The sequence below is a fragment of the Cornus florida genome, unplaced genomic scaffold (genome assembly GCF_030987335.1).
Source record: "Cornus florida cultivar Cherokee Brave unplaced genomic scaffold, ASM3098733v1 CherokeeBrave_3.0.0_Hap2_Chr11, whole genome shotgun sequence".
NCBI classification, from domain to species: Eukaryota; Viridiplantae; Streptophyta; class Magnoliopsida; order Cornales; family Cornaceae; genus Cornus; species Cornus florida.
The window spans coordinates 86,005,544-86,019,001 of NW_026775581.1; the positions used below are offsets into that span (position 1 = coordinate 86,005,544).

Genomic DNA, 13,458 nt, shown 5'->3' on the forward strand with positions numbered 1-13,458 from the left:
TGAACCAATATTTTGCCTTGTCTTTAAGGGTGAAAGGAAAGAGTTTAAGTTTTAAAACCTCTTTCGGCATGTCCGTATATTTCACGGTGGAACACACTTCAAGAAACTCATCCAAATGCTTGTAAGGTTCTTCACTTGGAAGTCCATGATAGTTAGGAAGCATTTGAATGGTTTGCGGTTTAATCTCATAGTGATGTGCTCTAAATGGGGGCAATTGAATGTAAGTGGGTGCATTGTATTCATTAGGCACTTAATGGTCTCTTAAAACAATGGGAGGATTCACAATTGATGGTGCTAAACGAACACCTTGATTAGCTTGAACCATGGGAGGTTGTGGAACAAAAATTGGCCGAGACATTCCCAATGGAACTTAGCCTTGTTGTTATGGGTGAATGAATGGTCTAGGCATGCCCAACGGTACTTGAATATTTTCAATATGCACATTATGGTGGAGGATGCTTTATTGGTCTATGTGACCAAGGTCCTCCACATGGTCGTCATTTAGTTCCTCCATTGGTGAAATGGAGTAATAAGAACTACCTCTTCCCCTAAGATTACGAACAACCGATTCAATATGCAAATTAGGAGGTACAAGAGTAGGATTTAATGACCTACAACCATGCATACACTAGCTAAACAAATAACAAGCAAATAACAATCACTTCGCCCCCACAACAAATCAATAAACAAACATTCTCCACATACATTGATCCCATACTCTCATGCTTGAACAATATGCAAAGAAAATTAAATTGCCTCCACGCGGGCTTACGATTTATCTAAGAATTAAAAAACTTGCCACTACACGGGCCGATGATTTAACTAGAGATTGAGTTAGAAAGATCTCACAAAGGGTCCTTAAGCAACTTCAATTCATTTTCAATTTTCAAGCCTTGCTATGCTTTGCAATTTTTTTAGATTTTAGCCCTTTTTAATTTTGCTTAGCTTCACTTGGCTTCCTTGCTTTTAATTCTCCTTTGCTCAACTTTCTTTGCTCAATTCACCTAGCCAAATGAGAACAAACACAATGAATGACTAAAAATAAAGTAAAGAAAAGACACGGTCAAAAGAGTACTAATTCCTAATTGTTTCTAAAACACGGCATTGCCAATTTAAATCCACGGCAACGGCGCCAAAAACTTGGTATGGCCGTCGATGTACAATCAAATATGTGCAAAATAGTGTGGCCAAGTTTTAAATTTATAAATGCCACTACTACTTCTAACTAGAAATATAACTAGGGTAAGTAGGGATCGTCCCAAGGGATTGTGGGTGCTCTAGCAATGGAAACAATATATAGGTCAGTAGGTCGAGTGATCAAAAGTGGATTAATTGGTTGATTAGACTACAAACTAAACTAAACAAGTTCAATATAAAATAAGCAATTTAAATGAAATTTAGAGAAAACAAGAGAGTGAAGTCTTGGAGTCTAGAGGTCACCACTAAACATCACCATTCTAGACATTCAATGTATAATTAATGAGGGAAAACATGTGTTGCAATTTGAGAGTGTGTGATTGATTGTTTAAATAAGCATGGATGACCAATTAAACATATATTGTCTAAGCAACCTAGTAAATAGCACGATACATCAAACTAAGCCATTAATCCTTCTTTTAAGCTCACAATCCAAACACATTACATGGTTAGAGAATAATACTACTTGCATTTATAAGCATGGAACATCAAAAAACAAGTATGGATTGTCTTCCTTTCTAACAACTAAGGTAACTACACTACAACTAAGCGAAGGGCATGAAAATTAAACTAAATAAACTAAGGGAGAGGCACAATTTATCAAGACATGAGTATGAACCATCAAATAAACCACAATAGTATTCTTTTAAGCATTATGCCTTGACAATCTCTAGATCCATAGCATTAACACACATAGACATGCATCAATAACACAAAAACTAGAGATAAACACATGAACATCTATTCTAGCATACATAGATATATGGATAGAATGAAATGATCATTTGAAAGTATTAAACCACATAAATCATTGAATAAATAAGATTCATATATAAAATAAGTGTCAAGACAAGGTTACAACACAAATCCCCTCAAAATACAGAGCATTAGAGTCTAGAAGTAATGCTTAGGGCTAACTCTAGCCTGAAGAGAATGTTTAGCCACTCATTGAAATAGCCGTCCAACCCTCAATGGCTATCTCCATGGTAGGAATGACCTCCTTCTTGATGGAAACCCTAGAAGAATGGAAGAACTCCCAGGAATGTATCTCTAGCCTCTCCTCCTCTCTTTTCTTCCTCTCTAAGAATGCTTCTAAGTATTTGTATAAAAAGTAGTTCAAATCTTTATATAGGTAGTTCAAGTGTCACACCCAATGGTCTGGACTAGTGCACAAGGGCTCCTCCAATGATTGCACCATGAGATAACTTTTAATGAGCTGGAACTTATTTTTTTTCGGACTTGAGGAAGTTCGATCGATCGAATTGTGGCGAGATCGATTGAACTTAGGTGAGATCCATCGAATACTGCAAAGATCGATCATCCTTGGCGGTGCCTTTTTGAATAAAGACAAATCTCTGAGATATTTTGGGAAAGAGACAAAAGTGGTAGGTGAGGATAAGATCAAGCAATTTCGATCGATCGAAGGAATGTTGGATCGATCGAAGATGATGGAATCTTTTGGATAAAAACAATGGCTTAGATCCATCTTGAGATGTCTAGATCGATCGAAGGAATGTTGAGATCGATCGAACTTGTTGTTTTTCCACACTCTGCTTCCACTTTGTTCCTTTCTTCCATCTAACTTGAGTTAGCTTCTTTAATGCTCTTATTTGGTTGAATTTGCTTATTTTTGGGATAAGCACCTGAAAAAGGGCAATACATGAAATTAGTTTAAGACGGGAAAATAAGATAGATAAAGGTCCTAGAATACCTAAGCTTAAGGGGTTTAAATGCGCACTTTTCAACGCTCATCATTCATCTGATTGGCCAAGTTTGGCGTAATAGATTGTATTTGAGATAGAGTAGCAAGTAAATTGAGTTCAGATATTAATGGCTTGTATGTTTTTGGATCAATACCCCTTTAGAGGAGCTTCTTCCTGAGATGGGTGTTCTAAAAGTTCTTGATTTCGTTATCGGTCCGTCCTAGAAGATGAGTAGCAATCCTTGACCACCTGCAAGTGCATGTGAAAACATTAGTTAAGTAACTTTTATGCTATGTCATTCTGTTGCATGAAATTACTGTTAGGATTTGTGTGCCCTAGCATAGCAAATTCTTATTTGGATTATAAAAGTCATGTTTCCTTATCTTAATATTATTATTAAGGCATTATACAATTGGTGAATGGAATGTATTATTTTTTCGATTCATTATGGAATTGATTGTGTCCATTACAAGATAGATTTATATATATAAGTAATGGCAATTAATACTAAGTTATAAATTAGTAATCACAAATGGTTCAAAGTCAATGATTATGGATAAACATTTAATTAACGATGACTTGAACCGAGTCCACGATAGGTTGAGATATATTGCGAGAGCCGTTGTATGCAATTGCTCTCTATCACAATCATGGCTTTTGATTCTCAAGCATGAGAGGAGTATAGACTCTTTTATTAATTAATAATTACTTTGATTTGTTCGGCGGATATTTCGGGATCCTTAGACCGGCACTTTGAGTAGTTTTGTAATTAATAGTTAGAGGATTCTCAATATTTGTATCAGTATTACTTGTATCTATTTTGTATTGATTATGGTTGATCACAAATTAAATTCGAAAGCTTTCGTATGTTTTAGATAAAATATTTTCTATATATATTTATTTAGTAAATTATTATTTTTGTCAAACAAATATTTTATTGTGATCAAGTCGGAAATAATCAAAGGTAACAAAATAATTATATCAATTATGTTGTCGGATTGATGGCTTTATAATCCGATAAATAATTATACATAGAGGGGTCAAAGTGCAACATTGACTTAGAGGTTATTTATTATTTAATTGGAGTGCAATTAATTTCTTTTACTGGAGTATAAATTAATTTATGAATTAATTGAATTGGGTCCATGGTTTAATGGGCCAGACCAATTATTAATTTATAGTAACCAAGAAAATAGTAAGCCCAAGGGATTCTCACCCATAACCCAAGTTGATATTGGAATTCTATTAGATTTGAGATATGTGAATTTAAGATTGAGAAGAATATATTGTCTTTATCCTTTATTTTTATTTTACTTATATATACATGGGCCCATGTATATTTTATGGTAGATTGAAAATGACAGAATACATATATTTTCTCTCTCTAGATTTTTTAGGGTTTGCTTTCTCATATAAAGGAGGCTACCACAAGCCTTACCTCCAAGGTCATTCATCAAGGTATATGGGTGATTCCTAAAAGGAAGATCACTACCAAGAAGAAGGAGAAATGATCTTGCTAAGGGATCTACAATAAGTGAGAAAATTCACTTTAGAGGAAAGATTTAAAGGTTTACTCAAACCTTTGATGTAAGTATTCAATCTAATAATTAAATGATTCATTATCTTTATTTTTGTATAAAACTTTTCTCTATGTGATGAATTAAGATCCTGTATGAAAATCCTTCAAAAAGTTTTAAAACTTGTATTTTCCCAACAGTGGTATTAGAGCCAAGTTTGATTCTTTACTAGAGATCATGTTTTTTTTATGAAAATCATCATTCATGGATCCAATTTATATATGCATATATATTTATTGATGTATGTTGATGTATGATTTAATATATTGATATATATTAATACATGATGATGATTTATGTATATTTGTGAATGGATGATGATGTATGTTTGGGTCATAGATGAAGCTTATAGGTTAAATGTAATTTTATCTTTGGATGAATTAAATTAAGGCTTTGATTTAGCCATTTGAAAGTTCAATGATGTAATTTAATTATTTTTCATTTTATTTCATATGTATAATTAATTTCAAAGCCATGTAATCTTCATCAATGGGTACTATGAAGCTTCAAGAAGGTCCAAGAGAATTAAATAAGGTCCTTGGAATTTTCTGGAATTTTTTTGGATTTTTCTAGAATTTTTTAGAATTTTTTAGGGCTTTATTTAATTTTTTTCTGAATTTTCTGCAATTTCCGATGCAATTCCTGCGACCGAAGAATCGCCGGTGGTGAGGGCTGCGCCGAAAGATGGCTACGAGATCCGGTGCGGTGCAGTACACCTTAGTACTATGCGCCCGGACCATGAGCCGCTGGATCATATCAAGCAAGGAGGCTCGATCCAGTGCGGCGCACCAAGGCGTGCATTTACCAACTAGCGCGTGCTCTTCACGCGCCAGACTTGGACTGAAGACCTCCCCACTGCGTGCAAATGCGTGGGGATGAGCTGCATGCTCCCCGAGCACGTGCCAGCAAGTGGGGACGCGTTGTAGCTCCCCCAGTATCGTGCCAGCGTGTAGGGATGCACTGCAGCTCCTCCAGGCAAGTACCAGCGTGTGCATATCCCTCCGAGCGCGTCCCAAGCGCTGTTTTGCTTCTCCAAGCTCGTACCAGCTTCCTATAGGTGTTTACAAACTGTTGGAGGACGCCCGTACAATAAGAATAGTATTTAAATATTAAAAGTTGATTCCATGGGCCATTTTATTTGCTTTTGTCTGTTATTTATTTATTTATGTGATGCATGGAATAATTAATAATTAATTATTATTATTCATGCATTGGATCCATGATATTTATTTAAAATGACTTGATTTATATTAATTAAATTATGAAAATTAATTGGATTTGATTACTAATTAATTAGAGGGCACTTAATGGGAAATGAAAAATTATTTTTAAAAGTGTGTCTCAAATTAAATATTAGTGAATTATTTAAAAGTCCAAATATTTTCTAAATTTAATTGGATTAAAATCAAATCGTTTTGCATGCATTATATCATGAATTGAAAGCCCTAATTATAAATAATTAAAAATTGAGTGGGAGCGGAAATTTTTATACATTACCCCACGGCCTTCGTTATTATAACTATTGTGATTAGATCTTTAAAAATAAGGCCCCATGTATGATTTAAAAAGTCTAGATTACAAGAATGGTTATCTCACGAAAATATATTTATTAAATGTTCATTATAGTTAGATCTTTAAAAATAAGGCTTCACGCATGATTTAAAGAGTCTAAGCTTATAATGGCAATATATTTAATATTTGATTTTTTGTTGAAGCATTAATAACGTTATATACTCAATTTACAATCAATAGTATTAGCTCTTCAACAGAGTGGTCTATACTAAGTGATTCTAGAAAGGCTAAAAAAATTCGGGAATTATTTCATATATATAGATAAGGCATTGTCTAAAGAGATATAGAAATAATGAGTTTTTCTCGTCAATAGCAATAATGAACTCTGCCAACCAGATAAATTATTGGCATATTGATTGTCCGATTTTTCTTACGATGTGATTAAGGGACCCCTAATTAATTAAATTTATTATTTTATTTTGCATGATTATTTTTATTCACCTTATTTATTGTATGAATGCTTTTATTTTCATATTTATCATTACTAATCCATTTAGTTCACTTGCAAACATACTAAAAGAAAATCGATTAACTGGACCAAATTATATTGATTGGAAAATGCTACTAGATATTTTGTACTCACATATGAGGGGTTCAATTATGTGCTTATTACTCCCCGACCTTCTCCACCTTTGCCTGAGGATTTTCCTGAGGAGCATGAAGATTTTAAGAAGTGGAATAAAACAGATGAGATGATTAGGTGCTACATTCTTGCATCACTCTCGAATGTGCTCCAAACTCAACATCTTCATTATCTCACTTCTGCGGACATTATGTTTAACCTCAAGGAAATGTTTGGGCAAGTTGGTAAGAGCGCACGCCAAAATGCTGTAATACCCCTCGATTCTAGAGCCACGGGTAATCAAGACCGAGTACAGATCCGAGAGATACCAAACAATTAATATTTAAATGAACACAGAATACAAAATGAATTAACAAATAAATAAATAATAACAGGCTGAAAGAATCTAAAATATAATTCTCAAAATTAAATAATTAAAATCTAATAATCCCAAAACTTTCCAAAACCTCCAATATTTAAACAACTTGGGAATTCATCTCTAGTGGACCCCAAATAAAATCCCAAACTGAAATATAAACAACTAGAATAAAATCTAAAGCTAAACCATGAAGAGAAATCCTACGTCATCGGAAGAATGAGTGACTGGACTCTGCTTAGCACGAACAAGCTCTAAGATCGGAACTGACGAACACCTGAAAAATAAAAGTGGGTCAGGCCCACGAACAAGTTCTATACTATTACAATCCAAACAGAGACCCGACACGTATGTACATCCTAAACAACTCAACAATAGCTATATAATCCGTACATATATATATCCACACCAAGGGACTCTCACTAGACTACAAAGGGGGTTTCAATCTGAATAGAGGCAACATGCAAAACGCACCCGAAGTGGGCATGTGTACCTAAGCCTAACAGGTTATACCTTTACCATCATAGCCAGCTATGCATCCCAATGCATATATGCTCCCTAACCGTCGATCCTGAGACTCAAGTTCATATCGAGGTACCATAACCATGTATATAAAAATCCTATTCTATCCATCCATAAAAAATCCAGTTAGTTATTCAACTTATTCAACTGATCTGACTTAAATATAAGTCGGATTTTATTTTATAATCCATTCCCTTATTCCAGAACAGGTAGGTCTTAGCGTTTTGAGCTAATTCATCCCTAGTATGCCACCATCCCATACCGGTACATGTAATCCATAAATCCAACAATTGATAATACAAGTAATAAATGTAAACATTAATTGTTCCATACTAAGCATGATAAAATTATGTAAATTAACAGGCTTAGTTGATACTACTCCACAAAATCCAATAATTGACAATACAGATGATACATGTAAACATTAATTAATCCTTAATAAGCATAATTGAAGTATATAAATTAACATGCTTATTTTCTACCACTGCAGCATGATTAAAACTATATCAAACATAATCAATTGCTAATTTACAAGTAAGCAAATTTAATCATTCACATCCAAGATCAATATGCAAATTTGCTTAAGAACTTCATATTATTCCCTATACTAATTCTCTGTAATTTATTATGTATTATCAGACTATTGGAGTTTTAATATAGCTTTAGACATCACTGAAAACCCCCAGTACAGCTCCTAACTGATCCCAGAACTTTAAAATCCAAGCCCATAATCAAGTTCCGTTAAAAAAACCAAAGAAATGAGGAAGAGCCGCCTCCCCCTTGAGTGGAGCTAGCTCCCCCCCTTAGGGGAACTACCTCCTTGACCTATAGAGCCGGCTCCCCCTTGTGGGGAGCTGCCTCTTTGAGAGGGGAGCCGTCTCACCTCAAAAGGGAGCCGGCTCTCCTCCTGTTTTCCTTCTCTGTGTCCTCTCCGGCGACTTCCCGATCCTCTGTCCTCCATTGCTAAGGTCTCTATTGGTAAATACTAGGTCCTAATGTGTTCCAAATAGATTTAAATTCATTATTCATTAATCAACATCAATTAAAACAAGAATTATGCAAGAAAAGTTTAAAATCAAGCAAATACCAATTCGTGAATACACATACTGTTTTAATCGAATATAACATGCAAACCAGATTAATCTAATGTTTATTTACTCCTGGAATTGTAATGACCTGGTCATTTCTTTCCTTTTCTTTTTCTTCAGATTTTCACGGATGAATTTTTTTCGTTGAAATTTTTTTTCTGAGTTCAGTTTCTCGTCACTTAGTGTCGTCTCGAGTGCTCGAAAATGGTTTCTGAGACTCTTTCCTTTGGATTGACAACTTCCTTTGAGGACCGAGTTAATTTCACATTTTTCGTTTTTCAACACTATTCACTTTTCGTCCTTTTCCCTGTTTTGTCATTTTCCCTATTTTGTCTTTTCCCCGTTTGTCACTTGGTTGGCATAACCCCACTCCTTGTGTTCAGAGTTGGTTTTTGACTTCACGTATCTTCATTCTAAGTGGTTTCCATGAAATATGTATCCTTACTTTTGCAATAAAGTACTCTGGTTACTCCCGGTGTCCATAGGGGCATGGATGCACAGTTTTTCGGAATCTTTTTCTTTTCTTGGGGTGTTTTTCGTAAATATCTTTTGATGATATTTTGTTTTAGGGGTTTTTAAGAAAATATTTTTGGAAGATATTTTCATTCTGGGGCAGTTGTGCAGTTTTCACTTTTTAGAGGGGCTATTGTGCAATTAACGAAAGTTATTGCAAAATACCTCGTCTGGAGCCTGGATTCTCGTATGAGATTCATTTTCATATTTCGTCGAGTCGTGTACTCATAGAATTTCCTTCTGGTCATTTTTCTCCAGTTTCAAGGTTTCTGGCCCTAATTGCAGTCGAACTTGTTCGGGGCATAACTCTCTGCTCGGGACTCAGTTTTTGATGTTGTTTCTTTCATTATTCATATTTTCTCATTTTGAATCTTTTTTGTTCATGGAGTTTTGCCATTTGAGGGCGTCTGCTCAAATTTCACTTTTTCAGACCTAACGAGGCCCGTTTCGGGGCACTTTTTGAAATTTTCTATAAATAGGGGGACTTAAAATTAAAAAGTCATCTTCTCCCCTCTCCATGCACGACCAGAACCTACTATGGCAGCCCCCTTGGGCTGCTACCCTTCTTATTTCATTTGAACCTTCTTCTCTTTGTTAAAAAGTTGAAGTGTCTTCGCGTTTTTTGTATTTGTCTTGACCACGCACATCTTTTCCCCTTATTAGAACCCGTTTTTGGCCAAATTTTGAGTTCGGATTTGAAGTCAAGTTGTGATTTTGATGGGGCTTCTTGTGGGTTCAAATAGATCGTGTTGTCCCCGACAAAACCCTTCGGTATCGTCGGATTTAGAGCAGTTTTTTTTCAGTGGGCTTCTGAGATTTTCATCTCAAATTGAGGTAGGGGATGTATTAGGTTTATATTATTATTGTATTGATTATTTTATAAGCATATACAACTTGTGAGCATGCTTTGTTCAAGTTTTTTTTAGAATTTAATTTATTTATTTTCTTTGTCTATGATTTAATTGTAATGATGGTATATAATTTAGAATTAAATTGTGGCATGCTAGTAAATTAGGCCTTGGTGAGTTGTGTAACATATATTAAATTTGGAGCATTTGAATAAGAATTACAAAATTTATTTAATATTTATCTTTTGTGAAAGATTAATTCACATAGTTGTATCAAGCATGAAACCAACTTGTAATGTGATATTAAAGTAGGCCTTGGTGAGTTCTTTAACATATATTAAATTGAGGACATTTGGATATGTTTGAAAATCTAGAGAAAAATTAATTAATGAGCTTAATTAATTTTATTTTAAGTCTGTTGGTCACTTAAATTGATATTGGAGGTAATAGGTTGATAATCCTTTGAAATGTAGTCTGTTTAATCACCTTGTGAGTATGTTACTAATTTGATATAGAATTAGTACTTGAGACATCTTGAAATTGTAATTAGATTTAGCATGATATAGAATATCATTGACTTGCATAGCTTGTTTAGATATATCTTGTGTAGGTGTATAGCTTGTTAGAATATTACAATTGTTTACCTTGGAAGTTAGTTACTAAATTGGGACTTATTTAGTACTTGTGGTTTAGTGTGGTAATGTGGTCTAATTGTTGTAAAATATTCTTGTTTTGGTGTATAAATTGCATATTGGAGGCTTGACAAGTCATATGCTATCTAGACTTGAATTATAGGACATGGTTTGTGTGGATTCAACCTTATTTGTGCATGGAAGATGGTTTTATGCATTAGTGGATTTGGTATAAGTTTGGTCTAGCTTATTGATTTTTGTATAAGTTTTGGACTTATTGATTTTGGAAAGCTTGTAAGGACATATTTCACGTGATGGCTAGGGTTTGACTTTAATACGGAGACAAGAGTCTTCTAAGTCATAAGTGCGCAATAGGTAATACCTTGTGGGTTGTAATTGGCCGGAATAACTTATGCATGTGCGCACTAGGTAGTGCCTTGTGGGTCGTAATTACCCGGAAACACTTGCTTGGTCTAGTGCCCATATGTATTGGTCTTTCTACTTTGATTTAGCATTCAATTTCAAGTTGTTAATCATGGATTACTTGTAACTTGAGAATTGGTGCTTGCCTATGTATTTTGATCTCATTTAGTATACTTGAAACTGTATACTTGAACTTGTATCCTTGTTGGTGTATCTAAACTCTATCTAGTGTATTTATGTTTAGTATGTTTGTCTTGTGTGTGCGGATTTCATTTTTATATACTTGTGCCATGTATACTTATCTTGTGCGTATGTGTTTAGCTTAGTATACTTATGTTTGTATACTTGATTTATGAGTACTCTATACATATATCTTATACTTGTGTATGTATGCAAGATATTGCTTATCCCGTTTAACATGATTTAGTATACTTGTGAGCATGTGTACTTGAATATCGTGTATCATGTTTTAATAAGGTTTAGTGTACTTGAGCATGTATACTTGTATGCCGTAGTTCATTTCAATTGTATGAGTAGCTTAAGATGATCCCTGAGTCTCACTTTCACATAGACGTTAGGTGGCATGAGCCCCTTTAACATGTTTTACCTTAAGGTGATAGAATTGTAAAATGCTAGGTCGATGCATGCTCATCTCCTACGAGTAGCTTTATGTTACTCACCCACGTAGTGGGGATATTTTTCAGGTACCGGGATCAAGATTCGGGATTCACATCATGCTTGGATGATTTCTAGACTTGAAGTTCTCATTTCTTGTAAATGTTGGCTTGAAATGCCATTTATAACTTTAAATGTCAAAATGTGTAAATTTGATTTTATTTTTGTAATGTGTACATAAGTACACTCCTTACAATGTATTTGACATGTATGAGATGAGGCCATAGGCCAATGACATTTAATTTGTATCCTATGTAACTTTTAACTTCATGAAATATTATAAAAATATTGAAAAATGCCAAGTCATTGATTCACTATGCTTGCATCGGGTGTGGAAATTCCATTTTTATTCTTTCATAGGGTCTTATAAATCATGTTTGAAGTGTGGCCAAGGGTCAAACGGTAATTTGAAATCATTTGTTAATTTTGGTTTTCAAATTTCCCTTTTCTTCTTTATTTTGGCCTTTTTGCCCGTTAGGGGGTCGGATTTTGCATCGGTGGTATTTTTAAGCCACGGACCATTGTAGCACATCCTAATAGGTAAGTTACGTTTGCGTGTATGGTCGTTTCCGGGCAAACCTTCTTCTTTGGTGAAATGAGCCTCCTATGGACTCATTTTGAAACTTTGTTGCATAATCAGATCTAGGGGCTTTCTAGACTTGTCACATCAATTTCATTTTCTTCTTTCGACATGGTCGCTTAGAAAATGTGATTTTAGGGGGGGGGTTTTCTTTGTGTTTTTCCAGAAAATGCCAGCTTGGTACCAGAAATCCCTCACAAAGTTCAGTTTTCAGTTTTGTAATGTTGCAGCTTTTTCACCCTCACTACCAGATTTCGTGGAGGAGCATTTTGGGCATTTTACAGTGAGTTTTTTTTTCATTTTCTCTCGCTTAACTGGGTAGAAAATTTGATTTCGGGAGGGGTTTCTTTTTTGTGTTTTTCCAGAAAAATTCATCTTCTAGCCTGTTTTTGCTCTCAGTTGCGGGCAGATTCTGAAAACAAATCTTGTAACAGCTTTTTGGACTTTCTTGATCTATGCTGATCTAGGGGGCATTTTAGGGATTTTACAGTGCGTTTTTTTTTGTTTCTTTCTGGATGGCCAGGTAGAAAATGTGATTTTAAGGGGGGTTTCTTCTTCGTATTTTTCTAGAAAAACTCATTTAAGGGTCCATTTTTAGCCTCAGTTCTGAGAAAAAAAATCAAATGTTGCTTGCTATAAAAACACTATTCCTGCCCAGATTTCTTACCCGGAAAATAAGTTGATTTTTTTGAAATTTTGAGGCTTCATATCTTTATCATCCGGACTTCAAATCAAGTGATTTTTGAGTCTAAGTTTATTAGTTTTTGCTGGTCTATATAACGGTATGCACGGTTGCATCAAATTATATCTGAAAAGACCATTTTACCCCTTGTAAAGTACCCTTGCCGCATTGATTTCAAGCCCAAAAGTTTAATTTTATGAAACTTTGCAGTTTCATATTTTCTTCATCCGAACTCCGAATCAAGTGATTCTTGAGTCCATCTTGATTAGTTTTTTGTTGTCCTTCCAGCGGTGTGCTCGGTGGCACCCGAGTCCATAATTTTTAGAAATGACTATTTTGCCCTTAGGGGCTTATTTGTTATATTTTTGGTCTTTTGTTTTCGCATCAGTTTTCATTGAGTTCCACGACCTCATGGAAGGTCACTTTGACTTCTTAGAGTCTTATTTTTTGTTTTTGTTTCCGCATTTCGGATCCGTTATCGGGTCAAACTACGGTTCATCACAGGATG

At 34.7% G+C, this 13,458-nt stretch overlaps 1 pseudogene; it reads right to left on the bottom strand.

The window, feature by feature from the left end:
* The window catches only part of LOC132281470 (transcription factor MYB93-like), a 70,341-nt pseudogene that overhangs the window by 27,477 nt on the left and 29,406 nt on the right, over positions 1-13,458 (bottom strand).